Source organism: Cupressus sempervirens, chromosome 4 (genome assembly GCF_028749045.1).
Source record: "Cupressus sempervirens isolate cs-2001-9-10 chromosome 4, ASM2874904v1, whole genome shotgun sequence".
NCBI classification, from domain to species: domain Eukaryota; kingdom Viridiplantae; phylum Streptophyta; class Pinopsida; order Cupressales; family Cupressaceae; genus Cupressus; species Cupressus sempervirens.
The window spans coordinates 649,647,558-649,668,148 of NC_143121.1; the positions used below are offsets into that span (position 1 = coordinate 649,647,558).

A 20,591-nucleotide genomic window follows, 5' to 3' on the forward strand; every position below is an offset into this window, starting at 1 on the left:
AAGTTGAACCTCTACTAAGTGAAGAAAATGTTGAGAATCAAAGAACTGAACATTTATTGGCCAAATATATGAGAAAGAACCATTCAAATGAACAAATAATTGGAGATATAAGTGTTAGAGTATAAACAAGAAGCAAGATAAGAGAAGGTACATGTTTAATAGCTGATTTTGAGCCTATATCAGTTAAAGCCACATTGGATGATGATTGTTGGATTAATGCTATGAATGAGGAGATCGATCAAATTGAGAAGAACAATACTTGAACACTTGTACTGAGACCTACTAATAAGAATGTGATTGGAACAAAATGGATTTTTAAAAACAAGTTGAATGAGAATGGAGAAGTGGTAAGGAACAAGGTCATAGTGGTTTATAAAGGTTATGCATAAGAAGGAATTGATTGTGGTGAAAATTTTACACCTATTGCAAGATGGAAGGTGTAAGAACATTATTGGCTTATGCTATCTACAAGAAAATTCAAGAAATATAAAATGGATGTAAAATCCACATTTCTAAATTGAATACTTGAAGAGGAGGTCTACATTGAACAACCTGAAGGATTTGTTGAACTGGAAAGACGACCATGGTTTACAAGTTGAAAAAAGCACTATATGGACTGAAACAAGCCCTAAGAGCATGGTATAAAATATTAAACTCTTATTTGATTAAGATTGGATTTGCTAGAACAAGTGAAAACATTAATCTGTTGTATACACTCAAAAATTGTCAAGTCAATCATTTATTAAGTTAATTCACCTCTTTCTCAATTAATTAAATATTAAAATATTTAATTTATAATTTTCCTTTGTTAACTCTGATAAATTTTTTATTTCTTAAGTTAATTCACTTTATATTAATTAATTAAACATTTCTATATTTAATTAGTATTATTCATCTATTAGTATTAATATATTATTTAATTTATTAAACTAATTTATCTAAGTCAACTCCTAAGTCTTTCTAAATAATCCTATTAAGTAATTTATTTAAATTACTAAATTATCCACTCACTCAAATGATTAAGTCTTCTAGTCCACCTAGTCAGTCCATGCCATGTGAAACCTCATAGTTACACCAATAATTAATTATAATTAATTATTAAAAAATCTATTTATCCTCATCCTGGTGTCCTATTTTATGGGGCCAAAAGAGGAGATGTGGCCTAGATTAACTCAAACTCTAAGACACATGTCTCTAGGTGACTAAGTCCTCTCCCACTTCCCCTACCAACTTGGAGTTAGTCAATCCATTAGTCAATCCATCTCATGCAATCAAAAAAGGCTCATGAGACACTTGTTCATGGAGTCCTCTCTAAGTTGGAGTCCTCTCGAGAGGTCTTGATGAGACATTTTCCATGTCTTTTTCTTCTCCTCAACTCAACTAAACCCTTTATTTCCTCTATCTCTCCAACCAAGTCAATCTCATCCATCCATGTGTCCTTAATCATCTCTCCATCGATGAATATTTCCACCTATGCTAGAGTTGACCCAGAGTCTATAAAAGGAGCCTCTCGCTCCTTATTCCAACATCAAGAATCATACTCAAATTTAGAATCTCAAATTAGCATTAGAAGCATTCTAAAGCAATTAGTTCTTAATCCCATAGATCCATTTTGCATTTCAATCATTCATTTCCATCTTCATTTAGCTATCATGGGATCATTCCATTTGGTCTCACATTGAAGTTCATAATCTCCAACACCTTGAAGCAATCTTGTAGAAGGGAGTTGATGATGATCTGAGGGCTTACAAAATCAAGACAACTCAAGCCTAGGAGGACAATGGAGGAACATTGCATATGGTAATGGAAGGTAAAGATTCCATTTTGTTTTGCAATCCTTCATTGTGTATGCATTTATTGGCTTAGATTTTTTCTTTAGGCATTGACACATAATTCTGCATACATTTCTTTTTAAATAATGAATCACAGGATATGGTGTTGATTGTTAAAATATTTGTTGATGATGTAATATTTGGAGTAAATGATATGTTGAGCATGACATTTGTTGAAAAAATGAGTACTAAATTTGAAATGTCAATGTTTGGAGAAATATATTTTGTTATTGGATTTCAAGTATATTAAACACAAAAAAATATTTATGTCAGTCAATCCAAGTATGTGAAGGAAATATTGAAAGCATTTAGGATGGATAAGTATAAACTAGTTGGTACACCTATGGTGACTGGAGTACAATTATCAAAGGAAGACACTATTGGTGAAGTTGATCAAACACACTATAGATCCATGATTGAAAAGCTACAGTATGTTGTAAATAGTAGACTGGATATTGCCCTAGTTGTTGGAATTGTTACAAGGTTTTCATTTAATACAAGGGAAACACATATGAATGTTGTGAAAAGGATATTCAAATATCTCAAAGAAACTGAAGATTATGGGCTATGGGATAAACAAAACGATGACTTTAATCTTAAAGTTTACACTAATTTTGATTGGGCTAGTAATGTTGATGATAGAAAACTACAAGTGGAGGAGCTTTATTTTTAGGAGAAAGGTTGATTATATGGATAAGCAAGAAAAATGTTGTATTTCACAATCTATTTTTGAAGTTGAATATGTTGTTGTTACAATCAATTGTTAAAATATCATATGGATCAAACAACTATTGGAAGGAATGTAAGAAAAAGTAACCGAACATGTTACTATTTATTGTGATAACACAAGTGCAATAAATATTTCAGAAAACTCAATGATGCATGCAAAAACAAAGCACATATTGATCAAGTATCATTACTTGAGGGAGAAAGTGCAAGAAAATCAAGTAAGGCTTGAGTATGCAAATTATAAGGAACAAATTTTTGATATATTTACCAAGGCGCTACTTAAGGATTCTTTGGAGTATCTAAGAGGTAAACTAAGGGTCTTGCCCCTATCCAAAATTCAATAGGTAAAGTTGCATGCTACATTTATTCATGGATGAACTTTAATATCTTTTGGAGTTGATGTAGAAGTGTTCACACTTTAGGAGCATTTTTGAAGCTGTGAAGTTAACTATGATGAAACTGATGTAATTTGTACATGCAAGGTACAAGGATAACTATAAGGTTTTGTAAGTTTCATGATGAAATTTATAATGACCTTTGGTATTGTTGTTAAAGAGGGAGAATAACCTAGATGGGGATAATATATTGAAAAGGGGGAGAGAGTCAATGAAGCAAGAAAATATAATCAAAATGGTAAAGGAAGAGAGATTACCCAAAGGCGGAGTGCTATCGATATGAGCATGATAGAAGATTGAACCCGAAACAAGAAATCATAATCAAAGGGGGAGTATTGTTGAAGAGTTTGTTGTTGCTAAAGATACAAATCAAGTACCTATTTGAAAACCCAAAATTGCAAAGTTGTATTGTTGAGAAATCATACAGTTGATTATCTTATGTAATGTTTTGTAATATAAAATCTTATGTCATGTGTTTCCATTAATGCTAGAGGGGGAGATTGTTAGCCCCAACTGATATTGTAATTATTCGTGGGAGATTATCAAGTGATGATGCTATGAATGCACATAAAAGAGTCATATCAATCATTATATCATCATTGATGTCATAGTATTAGTTGGCTAGACATTATGCTAACTCGAGAAAGTACCATATCATTAGATTGATGAAGATGATTTGATTAATGAAAAGGATTTGAAGAAAGTATGATGAAGACATGGTTGATATGTAAGGTATTCAATTGACACTTGAATGAGTTGGACAATGATTATGTAATATTGGTTTTATTATTTTACAACCATGCATTATTGAGAAGTATTGAAGATCACAAGCTTAACCGAGTCACAATGTTAATGAAGGGAGATTGTATTCACTGAGTGACTACAATATTGTTTGAGTGATTGGTAAAGGAAGAATAACACAATATTGCCTAAGCAAGTTAGTATTAACCAAGTTATATGTTGCATGAGTAAATTTTATGTTTATTGAGTGACAATCAGATGAACAAGTTTGGAAAATTGGAATTCGAGGCCGAATTTTGATGGAAATTTGGAAAGTTCGAGAAGGTCTAAAGTGAGATTCAATTTTTTTTGTAAGATCTATGACTGAGAAAATTCAAGAAGGATCTAATGAATCAAATTAAAGTAGGACAAGGATGGATACAAAGTTCTATGTAAAGTTATATTTTCTGCATGTCTAAGTTCATTGTATGAAGGAATTATGTTGCAAACCTAAGATCGATGATTATGATTTAGCAACAAAAGATGGAAGGATCTACAAGCATTGAGAAAACTATTTAAGGAGAAGAATGAGACAATTTAGCTTGTTGGTTCACAAAGTTGTTGTTGGTTCAAAGTGGTTGATGATTTCATTATGATGTTGTTTGAGAGTTGATGAAGCTGAAAGAGATTTGATTAAAGGTTGCTAGGAAGTTTGAAGTTGTTAAAGGAGAATATCTAGGTATTGAGACAAGTGAACTGAATAGAGTAGAGAGAAGACAAGAAGAATAATTTATAAAAGATAGAATCAACCAAGTGAGTAAAAGATAGAGAATGAGCAAGAATAGAGATTTGGACAAGCAAAGGGTAGTTTATATTCTTAACAAATCACTTTATACTGTTATTGTTTAACCATTGTAGTAAAAAATCTCAAAAGTACCGAGTAGATCAAACAAGTCTATGAAATCTTATATGGTAACATTGATTGGTGGTGTTTGTGAGTCCTTTAAATCAAGCCACTCTTTTTAGTCAAGGACATGGACTAATAAGATCTAGATGATCTTTTGGTGAAATCCTCTAACAAGATCACTTTAATAAAGTGTATGTAACCTTTAACAAGGTTGTCTCCTAATAGAGATCACTTCAGAAGAGTGAAATTTTTGGGTTGTCAGTCCCAGATGGTTTTTCCCTTAAAAGGGTTTCCATGTTAAAAATCTTGGTGTTAAATTGTGTGAATATTATTTATGTTGCAAGTTGTTTTACATGTTTTAACAGTTTATTGCAACTCAGTAATAATTAAGATATCACTGGGAAATAACTAGAAATTTATCGACATTCAATAATGCAAGGAATAACTTGATGACAATTTGGAATGAAGTGGATGTATGGATTAAGTATTGAGTAAGATGTGTATACCGAGTAATTGAAGTTATTGTTGTTGATTTTTATGATGCTTTGATGGTGTTGAAATGTTTAAAGGGGATGTGAGATAACTGGACATAATTGATTCACCCCCCCCTCTTAGTTATCTAACAATAATGCCCATATCGGGTCTAGAAGGTCGTACATTGAATGTTGAATTTGTGTATTATGAGTTGGTGATAGCCCAACTTAAGTTCTACATTTGAAAATATCTTAACTCCTTTCATTTGATGAAATAGATTATCAATGTGAGGACTATTAGAAACAATAGTCCACCAATACAACTAAGAGGGGGGGGAGGTGAATCCATTATCCAATAATTATCAACCTTAAATAATCTTAACCATTCAATTAAAGCAAACAACAACCATACAAAGATGCAGATACATAATTACACTAGATATGTTAACTACAGAAACCCTCGATCAGAGGGAAAATTCTAATTGGAATGATGCCCACAAGATGATGTACTAATATAAATATTCCTTGTTAGAGAATGAACCCTGTTAGGAGTCTATTATAACATTTAGTACATATGAGTCCATGTTAGGAGACTTTGAATCCCTGTTAGGAGTCCAACCCTATTAGGAGTTGTGGAAGATAGAAGGAGCCACTGTCCAAACAACTTCTGGGGCAAGATCACTGAACTCACTGTCCAACTGATCTTTCAACTATTCCTTGCAAAATAATTGTTTGTATTGTACTTTACTTCTTTCCTTTGTCTTGTCAACTAGAAAAATCATTGTTAGACCTTGTAGACCAGGTCACGAACCTTGGATTCGAGTATCAAACTTTAGATCTCACAATAAAACCTCAGCAATGAAGTTTCCTTCACATTCACTCTACTACGCTTATCTTTGCATTCCACTTTATGTGTTTCTTGCAATCATTCGTACATCTCATACATGATAAAGAAATGTCCTTCATTTATACCAAATCCATAAAACAATTCCCTAAGTTGGCTATTACACCTTCTCACTTTACACTTAGTGATAACATTAATCTTTCGCTTTGTAACTTGAATAATTTTCCATACATGTAACATTATGATGAGTGAGCTTAGCTATGCCATCTCTAGAATGTCTTCTTCACATCTTTAACTTTGACTTCTTAGAATAACAAATCTACTAAGAGATATAACAAGTTTACCAGAACATGCCTATGTAAACTCTATCTTAGAATAATCTTCACTGAAACTTGTGTAACTTCTTCCAGACTTAATATCTTATGTTTCTGAGGTTAGATAGATTTTCTAGACACTTGGTATAATCTCCCTTTCACCTCTTTTATTGAAAATGCTCAACTAGTTGTTTGTACGAACTTGGTCTTTACCACTGTTCTTCTATCAAATACCACATAAAACTGCTATGTTGACATCAATGACAAACACAATCATGAATGTAGCATATCATCATGATAATGATCTAATAATGTTTCTACAATACTCCCCCATAAAAGTATCATCAGTATTCGTGCTTTCAACAATCTCCCCATTTGGCATTGATGACAACATAGATTAAAAACATCTAGTTCCAAAAATACCAATAGTAAAAGATTGTTAACCTTTCTTTTCATATCCTCTTCATCAATCAATCTCCCTCATTGATATACCTCAATGTGCTCTGTATCGAACTATTTTTTTTCATGTTCAAACTACTTTGCTCTAACTATTTTTCGTGTTGTAAATTCTCCCCCAAAGGTTTTAGCAACTATCAACTTCTGCAACAACTGCCTTTGACTAGCTCGAGTGTCAAAAGACACTGTTCAAAATAACATCCAACAAGAGTCCTAGGTGACTCTATCCTTTGTAGATACTCCCCCATACATGAAGCATCAACATTCAGTCTAGACAAATAATGGTGCTCTGTTACACTAGACTGATGCACTTTGGCATCATCCATTCTAATGTAGGAAGGGGCATAACCCCTAGAATACCTCACGAATACTCAAAAGTCTCTTTGGGAAGAGGCTTGGTGAAAATATCTGCAATCTGCCCTTTGGTGCTTACATACTCGAATCTAATTTCCTTTTCTGCAAGTTTCTCTCTCAACATGTGATGTTTGATAGAAATGTGTTTAGTCTTAAAATGCAAACTGGATTCTTAGACATATTCAATGTGCTTGTGTTATCACAATGTATGACAACAAGTTCATTGAGTTCTATCCTTATATCCTTCAGCATCTACTTCATCCAAACAACTTGATTACAATTTTTTGTTGCTGCAACATATTTTGCTTCAGCTGTACTTTGTGAGGTATAGTCCTACTTCTTGCTTAACCAATAAACCAATCTTCCTCCAAGAAAGAAGGCTCCACCACTAGTGCTCTTTCTGTCATCCATACTACTTGCCCAATCAGTATCAGTATAAGCATATAGAGTAAAATCACTAGATCTGTCGTACCACAATCCGAACTCTAGTGTTCCTTTAAGATATCTAAATATCCTTTTGATTGCTACATAATGTGCTTCTCTAGGATCAACTTGAATTCTCGCAACAATTCCAACTGCATTTTCTATTTTCAGCCTTCTGTGAGTCAGATATTTCAACCCTCTAGTCAGAGATCTATACTTCTTCTTCTCAACAATAGGTGTCTCATCCTCTGTAGATAATTTATATCCAGTTACCATAGGTGTTCCAACTGGTTTACATGTTTCCAAACTAAACCTTTTCAGTAGATCTTTCAAATACTTAGTCTGAGAAATATAGATTCCTTCTTTGTCCTGCACAATTTGTAATCCTAGGAAATATTTCATTTCTCCTATCATATTCTTATGCAAACTTGTCACTTTCATCATCATTTCCTCCAAATATGATATCATCAACAAATATTACCAAAATCATCAATCCATCATCTATTTCTCTCTAGTATAGATTATTGTCTGTCATACCTTTGCTAAATCCAAGCTTTGTTAAATGCTTGTCCAATCTTGTATACCAATTCCTGGGTGCTTGCTTCAAGCCATACAATATTTTCTTCAATCTACATACTATGTCCTTGTCATCTATTAAAGGACAACCTTCAAGTTGTTCTATGTATACCTCTTATTCAAGTTCTCCATTCAGAAATGCTAACTTGACATCCATCTGATACACTTTGAATTTCTTATGTGCTACATAGGCTAAGAATAACCTTACTGCTTATATTCTTGCCACAAGAGCATAAGTTTCATCATAGTCCATTCCTTCTTGCTGTGAGTAACCTTCACATACCAATCTTGCTTTGTTCCTTACAACTTCATCTTTTTTCTGAATACCCATTTTGTTCCTATCACATTCTTGTCTCCTAGTCTGGGGACCAATTCCCATGTCTCATTCTTCACCATCTGATCCAATTCCTCTTTCATAGCTTGCTTATAATAGTCATCTTTACATGCTTCTTGAGATATCAGACATAGTTCTTCATTGATTTTGCTTCTTGTTATCACACCTTTATCTCTACTTCTAATGATCTACTTTGGTGGATGATTCTTTGTCATATTCTTACTAGAAGTAGAAGTTGTTATCTCAAGTGTTAGCTCTGTTGAAGGTTCCAAGCTTTGTTCTTGCCTTTTCTCTCCTTCATTCTACAAATCATTGTTAGTCTCAAAGAATACTTCATCATTCCTTGGTTTAGTAACAAGATTCTCATCATTAGAATTGTAATCAACTACTCTTTCTTGTATCCTGAATTTCTCATCAACTCTTACATTTGTACTTTCCACAATAGTCTTAGTTCTCAGATTATAACATGTATAGGCTCTGTTTTTTAGTGAATAACCAAGAAACATGCATTCATCACTTCTAGCATCAAACTTACCAATATCATTGTCTCTTTTGATATAACATTTATTGCCAAAATTTCTAAAATACTTAACTGTAGGTGAGTGACCAAACCATAGTTCATAAGGGGTCTTGTTTGTGTCTTTCTTGACTTGCACTTTGTTCATAGTATAGACTATTGTATTCATAGCTTCTCTCCAAAACATTTTGGATACATCATTCTCAACTAACATAGCTCTTGCTGCCTTTGTTACTAACCTATTTCTTCTCTTTGCAATGTCATTTTGTTCAGGGGTTCTTAGAACTGATGACTGTCTTTTGATTCCATTAGCTTCACAAAAGATGTTAAACTCGTTGGAAGTAAATTCTCCTCCTCTATTTGATCTTAAACATTTAATCTTCATACCTAATTCATTCTCAACTCTATTCTTGAATATCTTGAACTTATCAAATGCCTTAGATTTTTCTTTAAGAAATGCAACCCACATCATTCTAGAAAAATCATCAATCTAAGATCATGAAATACCTTTCACCATAGAATCCTTTAGTCTTCGTAGGACCACTAAGATCTGTATGTACAATCTCCAACTTAGTTGTAGTAGTAAACTTCTTGCTAGGAAAAGAAGTTTTGATATGCTTTGCCAATACACACTCCTTGCAAATTGTGTTAGTAGGCTTAACAATCTTAGACAAATCTTTAACTACAACCATACTACTAGTTTTCACAATACTGTCAAAGTTTATATGACAATATCTCTTATGCCATAACCAACTATTATCTATCTTAGCAACCAAACATGTCATTTCAGTTGGATTCAGCTGAAATACATTACCTCTAGATCTGGTTCTTGTTCCAATTACCTTTCCATCTTTGTCTCTGATCATGCATGTCTTCTCTCTGAACTGTAACTGATAACCTTTATCCACTAATTTTCCAACACTCAAAAGATAGTGTTTCAAACCATCAACAAAATATACATCCTTAGTATTAGTCTTACCATCAAGAGTTATAGGTCCAATACTTTCAACATGATAAGCTGCATTATTTCCAACTCTGACAATGTCTCCATCATGACTTTTGAAGTCAACAAACTTGTTCATATGACCAATCATATGATGTAAAAAACCACTATCAATTATCTAGTCAAATTTCTTTTCAACCTGTGATACCAAAGTCATCTTCTCTTGATTTTCTTCTTTAATGGCTACAAATCTTATTTCATCATCACTAGCACTTACTCTTCTTTATTTGCATGCAAACACTCTCTATCTCTTATAGGTTTGAACTTTCCTTTATACTTTTTCTCTCTTTTAGGACACTTAGATGCATAATGACCAAACTCGTTACAATTCCAACATTTAAAAATGTTCTTACCATCTTTTTCTCTTCTTACCAAAAGGGTTACTCCTTCTATCTTCCTATCCTCATTAGATATGTTGCTGCTAGCAAAGTCTCCTCTAGCACTTGTGCTCCTCAATAAGTTAGGTCAATTATTTAGGGCACTGAAATTTGTTTCTCTTCTAGTTAATTCTCTGGACTGTCTAAGCTCATTCTCAACTACTTCAAGTCTCCTAAGTAATATTTCATTTTTGAAATATTTGATACAAGAGATCAATAACTGTATCATTTTAATTGCTTTCTTAAATGGTGGTGTTAACTTCTTCAATATCTTCTAGATCACCTCATCATCTTGCTTGGTTCCTCCTTGAGATCTAATACCTATAGTAATTTCTAATATCCTGCCTGCATATGTTCTTATAGATTCATCATCCATCATCTTAGCATCTTGAAATGCATAAATCCAACTTTGCAATCTTGATTTCTTAGAATGTTCATCACCTTCAAAACTATTTTCCAAAGCTTTTCAAATCTCATGAGATGTATTAAGTGATTTTACCCAATTGTACTCAATTTCAAGAAGTGTAGACAGAGAAAAGTTCCCTTTCTTCCTCGATACAAGATTGCAAATCTTTTTCAGCAATGATTGTCTTTTCTAGTTTTGTCAAGAACCAATATCCTAGACCCATACACAATAGATGTGTCTTCATCTTTTCCTTCTAGCTATCATAATTTGTTCCATCGAACTTCAGACTACCCTTTCTGAATATCTTTTCCATGGATCTCCCAAAGTTGTTAAACTTTATCTTCAAGGACCTAATACTCTAATACTAATTGTTAGAAACAATAGTCCACCAAAACAAATGGGGGGGTGGGGGTGAATTAGTTATTTGATAATTATCAACCTTAAATAATCTTAACCATTCAATCAAAGTAAACAACAACCATACAAAGATGCACATACACAATTACACTAGATATGTTAACTAGGGAAACCCTTAATCAGAGGGAAAACCCCGGTGGGAATGATGCCCACAAGATGATGTACTAATATAAATATTCCTTGTTAGAGGATGGACACTATTAGGAGTAGATTACAACATTTAGTACATATGAGTCCCTGTTAGGAGTTGTGGAAGACAGAAGGAGCCACTATCCAAACAATTTCTAGGGCAAGATCACCGAACTCACTATCCAATTGATCTTTCAACTATTCCTTGCAGAATAATTGTCTATACTATTAGACTTTTGTCCTATTAACTAAACTAATCACTGTCAGACCTTGTAGACTAGGTCACGAACCTTGGTTCCAAGTATCAAACTTTGGATCTCACAATAAAACCTCGACAATGAAGTTTTCTTCACATTCACTTTGCTCTTCTTATCTTCGCATTTTGCTCTTCGCACTTCTTGCAATCATTCGTACATCTCATACACAATAAAGGAAAATGTCCTTCCTTTATACCAAATCCATAAAACAATTCCCTGAGTCAAATATTACACCTTCTCAATTAATTATTATAGGACCTCATTAAGAACATGTTACACTTAGTGATAACATTAGTCTTTCGCCTTGTAACTTGAATAACTTTTCGTACATGCAACATTATGATGAGTGAACTTAGCTATGTCACCTCTATAATGTCTTCTTCATGTCTTTAACTTTGGCTTCTCAGAATAACAAGTCTGCTAAGAGATATAACAAATTTACTAGAACATGTCTCTGTAAATTCTATCTCAAGATAGTCTTCACCAAAACTTGCATAACTTCTTCCAGAATTAATATCTTATGCTTCTGAGGTTAGCTGCATATACTAGACACTTAGTATAATCTCCCTTTAACCTTGTTTAGTGAAAATGCTCAACTAGTTGTTTGTACCAACTTGATCTTTACTGTTGTTCTTTTGTCAGATACCACAGAAAACTACTATGTTGATATCAATGATGGACACAGTCATGAATGTAACATATCATCATGATAATTATCTAATCATGTTTCTACAACACTCCCCCATAGAAGTATCATCAACATTCATGCTTCCAACAAGGACAAGGGTATCAATTTTTTATAGTGAAATTGTTAAATTGTTAATACTCAGTACACAATCTCACTGACACATCCTTCTTCTTCACAAATATCACTGAAGCACCCCAAGGTGAGACACTTATTTTAATCAACCCTTTCTCCAATATTTTCTCCAAGTGAAGTTTGAGTTCACTATGTTCTTGAGCGATCATGTGGTATAAGTGTTTGAGATTGGTTTTACTCCTAATACTAGGTCTATGTGGAAGTCAATGTCTCTCTTTGGAGTTATACCTAGAATTTCCTTGAATACATCTAAAAAAATCTTGTGAGAGTGGGTATTTTAGGGACACATCCTTTCCTTCTTCTTTAACTAAGTCATTTATTGATACTGCAAATACTTGACATCTCTTTCACAAGCATTGCTTTAGTTGCATGGTTGAGATGATGCAGAGGGAAATGGGTCTTTGAAATCCAACCATTTATTTAGGTCTCCTATATCATCTTTACATTGGATTGTATTTTTCTTTCATTCTATGACCACTTCATGTGTTGATAACTAGTCCATCCCAAGGACTATCCCATAAGAGATGAAAGGAATCACTTAGAGGTCCACCAACATGATGAAAGGTCCTGCTCCCAAATCACATCTTTAGATACACAGTTCAATGGCTATCCTTGCCCCAAAGGCTAGTTTGACTTCTCACTTAACATCTTTCCCTTCCACCACAAGCCCACATTTTTCTACTAAAGATAGGGATGTGGTAGAGATTTTTGCTCTGTAATCAAACAAAATAAAAAGAGTTTTACCCTTAAGCACACGTGATGTTTTGATTACCATGCTCTTATTGTAATCCTACCTTTGATCAATTACTATAAAATTCCTATGGGATTTTCCAACATCTCCAATAGTAGGTTCAAAAGCTACTTATTTTTTATGGGATGCAGTGTTGGTGCATTGAGGACAATTAACTGCAACATGTTTGTGTTGCTCGCATGAAAATAAACCCAATATTTTTGAATGAGAGATTGGTAGGATGAAGACTTAATTGTTGATAGCTTCTTATGTTCCTCCTTTGAGAGTTTTCAGTGGATTGATTTTTGAACTTTTGACCTTGACTACGGTCTTGATTTTTTCATCTTTTTCCACGCCTTGGAAGTTTATGTTGAACTTCTTCTTTTGAAAATTTTGTCCCCCTTTTGAGGAAAAAACATTGGAGTTGGTATCCCTTTGATTTTTATTATTCTTGGAATTGGAGTTTTTGCTTTGCCTCCTTCGAAACCCTCCTAGCCCTATTATACTATTTCTTTCTATCAAGAAAGCCTTGTTTACAACATTCATGAGAGTCTCGGGTTCAAGTATTGTGACTCCACACACTATATGATCAATTAAACCCCTAATAAAATGTTGAACAATCATCATGATATTTTACTTGTAGCTTGAAAGGGGTTTCAATCCATAGAATTTCATCTTATATTCTTGAATTACATGTATTTTTGTTTTAACAAGTGAAACTCCTCGACCCTTCCTTACCTTCATCATTTCTATAGGTATTTGTCCTTGAATTTTTTTAAGGATAATTCCCAAGAGATATTTGTTTATACCAACAAGGAGTCTTTATTCTTTTGCTCTCCACCAAGAAGATGCTCCCTTTCATAGGTGCATAATTGCACATCTATCCTTGGTGTTGCTACTAAAGGAGTGCATAACAAAACAACATTTGAACCATGCCTTTTTTGTTGATCCCCCTTTGTCTCCATCGAGGAGTGGTATCTCTACTCTTAGAAAATCCCTCATGTGGTTATATTGGAGTTTTCTTCCTCTTTAACTAAGTTTCTTCTTCTAGGGCTTCTATCCATTTTCTAATAATCTCAACGATGGTTATTATCATCTTGGTTCACCCTATCTTTTATGCGATCCAAACTTTGGAGAATTAGTTGCATAATTTCTCTTAATCACATCCTTTACGAGTCTTTAATTTCATCTTCTTGCCCATACCTTTTGGTTCCTGGCATCTTTGAAGTCCCCTTGGGAATTTTCTAGTCGAGATTGGGGATGAGTGCTTTGGGCTCCACTCGTAGCTCCTCAATAGGTGATTTGAGGCATCTTGAAAAGTTCCACAAGGTTTACATAAGATTTTTAGTTAACACAATATTTCTATCATTGAAAAGTTATTATTTTAAGCACAATAAGCTTTGGAGCTCCTAGTGTAGAAAAGTAGGGCTCTGGTACCAAGTTTTTATGCCTCACCAAGGATCCCGGAAGGACAAGAACAATATGAGAGAAAAAAGAGGAATTTTTTCTTTTCTTTTTGACTTACTTGAGTTTAAGATTCCATTAAGTCCTAATAGGTTCTCTTAGAAGATCATACTTAAGTCCATATAAAGTGCATTTCATTGTGCATTAAATAAACATGATCAAGAATATAGTTCAGTTGATTTAATGAGAGATAGTAAGGAAGGCAAGATATTGAGTGCTATAAATTTTTTAATTTATTTTACAATATGAAATGATAATATTACACATTGAATCCATAACTTTTCCAATAGTATAATTTTTCATAACAAACATTTTGCGTTAAACAACAATATTACATCTTGAACTCTTTCTCCATTGTTTGCCTATAAATACTCTTACCAAATACGTGAATGCATATAATGTGTACATATTTTACAATATAAGGCCTCATAGGTAATTTTGAATATCACTTTGCAATATCTTGATAATTTCTTTCACATAATACAATATGTAGAATAGATAATCTTCAAATAACTATATATGCTCCTAAAAGAATCAAACCATGAGCAATACCTAAAAAAGATTCACCACCCAACCATGTGGATCCACAAAGGTCCGCTACTCTATGCTAGGATATGGAATCATAGTTCACATAGGGAAACTAAGTAGTCTAGGGTTGAGGGATAACCCACCCAAAGCAAAAAAATGAAGCAACAAGTAACACCACAAAAAAAAAAACGAGAGAAGTCTCCTAGGATGATGGCTAGGTGAGTGTCATCACATAGTCCTACATGTTGGGATCCTCCCTATAAATCATACACCCTAGCACCCTCATGCGACCTGTCCTTATAGCAATGATGACCCCAATATTCCAACAAAACCTACAAGACAATTGCTCATTATTTTATCTTGTTAAAAGTTTAATCAAGTCCCTTACCATTTTCCAACCAATTTTTCATATTATGTTATGTTTTCCCTTTCCAAACTCACTCCAACTCATTCTTATGAACTCCTTGACTTAGATTCAACATTGAGCCACTCATCTAGGGTACCTAGGAGCCTTAATAAACATTATAAGCCATCTAGGATTAAGGACAGTACACAAGAAAGCCCTTCCCTATGGATTTCTTTAAAGACTTAATTGGGAACCTTACCTCCACAATAACTTATCCCTTAAAACCAAGATGACATAAAGAGAAAACATAAGATCATAAGGCAAGCAAAACCACCTATAGGGGGTCTAGGTAATGCTACAACCCTTACAAATTAATAAGAAAGCAATATCCACTCATACACATTAATCCATAGATGGATCTTGTTTAATTATGGTATACAACATAAAATCCTAGTATACATTAATCTCAATTTAAGTTTGAAATTAAACTTATATTTAATAAATTTTGTTAACATAATATAGTTCAAATTCAATGACTCAACCTATTGTCCATTGAATTAAGGTCTCCAACTTAATACCATTCAAACTCAATTGCAACTTAATTTATATTTTGTATGTATATATATTCCAATTCAGTAAACTTCAATTTTAAATCTTAATTAGACCTAATATAATTGGATCTAATAAACTTATTTTTTTAAGCTAAACCTGTTTAACCCGATCTCAAAATGTTGAAGTTATCATAATTTTATTTTAATTAAGATCTTGAACTTTTAATTACTTAAATTTTAATATATATTAATATTCTTTTAATAAAATTCACATACATTAGTTAAACCCATTCAAAAAGAAACATTTTTAAATAAATATAATTTAATATTAAAAAGAAAGTTTTTTGAAATCTACAAATATATATTATAATTAAAAAAATAAAAATAAAAATAATGTGGGGTCAGGGGGAGGACCCAACCCCCTTCTCGCCTCCTTCTAAAGGGGAGGACTATGGGGTTATAGCCTCGTGATCACCTACTGTATCTGAATATTATTATTACTATATCTTTTTAACAAGTGACCTTTAGATTCACACTGCCAACAGACCATGTTCTAAAACATTGTTCCTCTCTCCAACAAAGTGACATTTATAATAATTAAATTTGCTATCTATTTTTCCTTTCTTTATTTGATTTAAAATCTTTTTCTTTGATGTTTAACATAAGTATAACATTTATTTAAATTGAGGAAACTATTTTGACTTATTCAACACATAGATGCTTAGGTGCACATAATGCAATAATTTGGCAATTTACTTTGCATAGAGGGAGAAGATATTAGAGTACATTATTTGCACACATGGAATACACACAATATCTTACAAACATAATTACGTACCAAGGTTCTAGAGACCTCCTTGGATCTTGAGGTGGTTCCCGAGACAAATGACTATGATCAAAGCCTAAGTTCTTCAAATCCCTTCCTTAACAATCCCACTTTCTCTCTCTTTCTGAGTAATCCTTTGGATCTGCTTAGAAAGTTTTGCCCAATTTATAATGCTCTAGTTAGTTTCAAAGGTTAAGGGAGTTGCTTCCGGTCCAACAACCCCCCTCTCAGGTTTGGGTGAGGATTATTTAATAAATCATTAATTTAATTAATTAGGTAAGTCATTCATCAATTGATGAGAACCAATTTACCTACACCTGCTTGTAGCATCCAAATGTTGTTATAATTATTAATATTTATAGGGTTCCCTTTATAAGTATATTATAATAGGACAAGGTTTCGAAGGAAATCATTTACCTCATAGGTAACTTGAGCCCCTCCAAAACAAGGGGTCTCGGGTTTCAATCTCCCCCCCCCCCCCCCCCACCTCATATAGACAAGTAGGAGAAGAGATAGGAATGATTTTAGGAAGTATGTTTTATTATATTTTATTACTAAGTTCCATCTAACTCTAATTTAGATATATTATAATTGGGTATGCTTCACAAGAAAATTAGTACCCTAGGGGACCCCACACAACTTGAAAGACAAGAGAGAGAGAGAGAGAGAGAGAGAGAGAGAGAGAGAGAGAGAGAGAGAGAGAGAGAGAGAGAGAGAGAGAGAGAGAGAGAGAGAGAGAGAGAGAGAGATGTTAATCATTATCACATGCAAAACCATATACATAAAAAGAACACCATATATATTATAATTGGGTATGCTTCACAAGAAAATCAGTACCCTAGGGGACCCCATAAAACTTGAAAGACCCGAGAGAGAGAGAGAGAGAGAGAGAGAGAGAGAGAGAGAGAGAGAGAGAGAGAGAGAGAGAGAGAGAGAGAGAGAGAGAGAGAGAGAGATGTTAATCATTATCACATGCAAAACCATATACATAAAAAGAATATCATAAAATAAGAAAATTGAACTTTTTGTATAACCAAAGCCATAGGGTTTTTCATGTTTGAACTCTAGACCACCTTTGAACAACAACAACTGGTTTGAGGATTTTAAGACACGCTTAAACTTGTGTAGCCAAGTGGAGTCAATGCTCAATACTTGCACACACCTGGATCATTGAGCAATGACACACACACACACACACACACACACACACACACACACACACACACACACACACACACATTCAAATAGTGATAGGTAAGGAAGGAGGAATACAACATTGTATATATCTTCCACAAGAGTGATTACATCCGCCTCCCCTCATCTGACAAACACATCAAGCATGATGCATATAAATCTTAACATGGATTAGCAAGGTTAGACCAATAACCATAATCAAAACTAACACACACACACACACACACATTTATATACATACATATATACATATATACATGTATATACAAACATATACACACATTTATATGTATATACATGTATACATACATATATGTGTGTGTGTGTGCGCGCACGCGTGCATGCGTGCGTGTGCGCATATGTGTGTGTGTGTGTGTGTGTGTGTGTGTGTGTGTGTGTGTGTGTGTGTGCCCTAAAAAGGTGCCATCAATGAACCACAACTTTTTTTTTTCCACCTCAGATTGGCTCGGTGGTCTTTGAAAAATATAATGAATAAATCATTTTGAATTACTCGGTAGAAGGAAAAAGAAAACCCTAGTTTTTTGATCCAAACTGTTTGAGACTAGCCGTTGATAAAATTTCTAGCAGGCATCCTTAGAGGATGCAAAAAAGAAAGAAAAATAGCTACATTTTAAATGCTAAATTTCCCTAGTTTAATTCCTTTTTCATTTCGGTGTTAGGAACAATAGATAATGTGGTGCTAGATTGCTTACTTGATACTCCATTATCATTGTCCACTTGGGAAGGGCCCCTTGTAGCAAAAAAAAACCCTTTTGTTTATGTTTCAATCTCCCATTGCCACTACCTTAAAAGACCTTGCTTCTTACTCGTATGAATGAAGGATTTTTATGCCCTAACATGGAGGCCATCCCCTATAATCTATTAAAATGAACAAAAAATTGTTAAGTAAACGTTGTGTATGAGGGAAGGAGGGAGAAGCCAACTTTGTGCAGGGGGAACAAATGCTGCTTGTGAGAGAATGACTTCTACAGAGACTTTGATAAAACTTCTAGAACACCCAATCCCTTGATCCCAATAAAACAATTAATATCTCGACATTCAATTTATTAAGACACTCTAGATAAATTAATGTCAACACGACCATTATGCTTCCATTACAAGCTTGATGTAAAATTATCATATTATTAACCAAAACTAAGGACCACCACAAACATGAAGACAAAAAATAAATCAATCCAAAGTCAATATTATATTTTAAAATTATATACACAAAAAATAAGTCAATTTATGTAGAACACTCTAACATATTAATTAACATATCTCTTCCACTTCCTTCCAACATGACTATTACCGAGTTAGAATGAAGTAGTCAAATGACAAAAGAGGCATCACAAACTTCTAAGCAATTCAAATTTCCAAACTAGGCTAAAGATTTAAAATGGATACAACGAGCTTAAATTAAGTCGGAAGAGAGAGACTGGAGATATATTGAAATATCATGATTTGGTAAACACCTAAGCCGCTAGCGTGCCCTGACGTGCAACCATAAACATCAAAATCCGAAAAGCATTTAAAATAGCATTTACGGATGACGAAGTTTGAGAATTTTTGTTAGTTTTTTATTGGTTTCTCTCTCCACCTTTACTTTGCAGACACATCTCTCTTTGTCAAACCAGGAGAAATAGCAAAAGAAAACAACATGATGAACTACAGTACCACGAGAAGGTAGGCACCCTCCACCCAGAGGTCAAAGACTCATAAAATCTATCGCGTTTTCGCCAAATCAATCCAATAGAATCTTCACTTCTCGGGTTTCGAACCTTGAACCTTGGGATCCCCACGTCGCGTTGGTTAGCTTCCGCCTGAGGTAAGTGAGTACGTCTCTCTCCTTCTATCCAGCTGCGCAATTTGAGATTTTTCTTGTTTTTGTTTCCAAAACCCTAGTAGGAGATTGATCTTAGGCATCTCATTCTACGGGCCGAGAAATTCTGAAAAGCGAAGAAAACGGGGGCAGAGGTGGTGTATTCTGGTACGAAAACGGTGGTTTTTATGGAATATGGCAGTGTAATTAAGGCAGAGACGGGGTGCTCTCGAGAGTAGTAAATTTTTGGGGCAGGGAGGGGTTTGAATTACTTTCGAGGTGAATTTTAGCTGTTGGCTGGTTTTTAGGGTTGATGGGCGGCGCAGTATAATTGCTTGGCAGCAGCAGAGGGTTTAAACTTTTTTTTTCCCTTCAGGTGAATTGTAGTTGTCGGCTGGTGTAAGGGTTCGGAAAGGTGAAAGTACTACGTGCAGGGCAGGGTGTTGCAACAAGGCTTCTTGACAGGAGGTGGTTCTGTGACTTTGAGGGTGGAAAGCGCAGATTTTACGTTTCGGTGAACGATATTTGCTGTGTTGCGACGTAATTTTTTCGGGGTTACGCAAATCGTCCGCTATTTTTCTTGAGAAGGCCTTCTGTCACTGATTCTGCGGACAGGTGGAAGGGATTAGCTGCAGGTGCTTCAGAACAACAAGGTCGGGGATCGTTTCCTTGAAGTCTTTGAAATTTTGGCTCTGAGGGGTCTTGTGGCTATTTTAAACCTCGTTAACATTTTCTGCTGTTTTGAGGAAGGAAGGAAAGAGGCTACGTTTAGTTTGATAGTATTGGCAGTGATAGAGTCAAGTGTGCGTTGAAATGACGATTTTGAATTATTTGTTTGACATTTTTT

At 34.1% G+C, this 20,591-nt stretch overlaps 1 protein-coding gene across 4 annotated transcripts in view; it reads left to right on the forward strand.

Moving 5' to 3' along the window:
* Positions 1–19,399: 19,399 nt before the first annotated feature.
* CCT (RNA polymerase II transcription mediator) overlaps positions 19,400–20,591 on the forward strand; it is a 64,945-nt gene continuing 63,753 nt past the window's right edge. Inside the window, exons 1-2 of one of the 4 annotated variants that reach the window (XM_089826362.1) lie at positions 19,630–19,750; positions 20,121–20,397. The gene's annotated coding sequence lies outside the window, so the exon portion shown is untranslated. Of the gene's footprint in view, positions 19,759–20,120; positions 20,398–20,591 lie in introns of all 4 variants that reach the window. The other 3 variants (XM_089826363.1, XM_089826361.1, XM_089826364.1) reach the window with 3 other exon arrangements.